We start from the raw sequence: 1,515 nt of genomic DNA, 5'->3' as shown, positions 1-1,515 counted from the left end.
CCCTCCCCCGGACCCCCTCCCCGACCCTGCCGGGGGCGTGCCCCTGCGGGGCTTGGCCCTCTAGACGTATGCTCGAGACGGGCGTACTTCGGGGTGTTGCGGCTCTATCTTAGGCCGGGGGGGATTGGGAATTGTCGTGGGGGCGGTAGCTTTACGACTCTCCGTCGAGGTGGGTCGTCTATCTTAGGCCAGGCTCGTTGAGGATTATCGTTTGGGCGGCGGCTCTATCTTAGGCCGGGCTCGTTGAGGAACAATGTGGGGGCGGCGGCTCTATCTTAGGCCGGGGCTGTTGAGGATCATCGTGAAGTGGCGGCGGCTCTATCTTAGGCCGGGGCTGTTGAGGAACAACGCCTACGACGAGCATACGTTCGGACTGGAGCATACGTCCGGGGGAGGGCGAATACGTTCAAAGAACTACGTTCGGCTTGCGCCACGATTACCTGTGGCCGGGGCTTGTTGAGGAACAAGGGGGTTTGTGTCATAAAGGAGATCGTTTTTGACAGCCCAGGCGTAAGGTAGACGCTCAAATATACGGATGCTCAACGAGCCTGGCTTCAGGTAGACGCTCAATTTACCGATGCTCGACGAGCCTGGCATCAGGTAGACGTAAAACTATACGTTTGTTCCCGACAGCCCCGGCATCAGGTAGACGCTCAACTTTACCGGACGCGAACCGAGCCAGGCGGCGGCCGAAGGCCGCCGCTCAACAGCCCAGGCATAAGGTAGACGCTCAAAATATACGGATGCTCAACAGCCCAGGCATAAGATAGACGCTCAACTTTACCGGACGCTCGACGAGCCCAGGCATAAGGTAGACGCTCAACTTTACCGGACGCGAACCGAGCCAGGCGGCGGCCGAAGGCCGCCGCTCAACAGCCCAGGCATAAGGTAGACGCTCAATTTACCGACGCTCGACCAGCCCAGGCTTATGGTAGACGCTCAACTATACGTTTGTTCCCGACAGCCCCGGCATCAGGTAGACGCTCAACTTTACCGGACGCTCGACCAGCCCAGGCATAAGGTAGACGCTCAAATATACGGCTGTTCTCGACGAGTCTGACTTCAGGTAGACACACGACGAGGCGGAGACTCGACTCGACGAGCCTGGCTTCAGGTAGACACACAACGAGGCGGACGCTCGACGAGCCTGGCCTCTGGTAGACACACAACGAGCCGGACGCCACGACGGTCCGTGCTTTCACATTCACAACGGTCCGTGCCTGTTGCCGGGGGAGGGCGCTTCGCCCCTCCCCCGGACCCCCTCCCCGACCCTGCTTGGGGCGTGCCCCTGCGGGGCTTATCGTCACACGCGACGGACGCTCGAGAGGGGCGTGTCGATGGCCGTGTTTGTCACCTTGATCGTCTTGTCGTGCGACCCGGAGACGACGCGCCGGCAATCGAGGAACACGGCGACGCTCTTGATCTAAAGGTCCACGACAGTTGCAGATGTTGTGTCTGTTTTCCTCTCGGCGAAGTCGACGCTGGAGGTGTCTTCCATGGTGGTCGTGAAGCTCT

The 1,515-nt window shown here is 60.3% G+C and overlaps 1 protein-coding gene across 1 annotated transcript in view; it reads left to right on the top strand.

The window, feature by feature from the left end:
- The window catches only part of AURANDRAFT_64332 (hypothetical protein), a gene marked incomplete at both ends in the record, with an annotated part of 3,750 nt that overhangs the window by 1,267 nt on the left and 968 nt on the right, over positions 1 to 1,515 (top strand). The gene's annotated exons all lie outside the window — the stretch shown is intronic.

The sequence above is a fragment of the Aureococcus anophagefferens genome (genome assembly GCF_000186865.1).
Source record: "Aureococcus anophagefferens unplaced genomic scaffold AURANscaffold_10, whole genome shotgun sequence".
Classification (NCBI taxonomy): Eukaryota; class Pelagophyceae; order Pelagomonadales; family Pelagomonadaceae; genus Aureococcus; species Aureococcus anophagefferens.
This window is presented reverse-complemented; position numbering and strand designations above follow the sequence as displayed.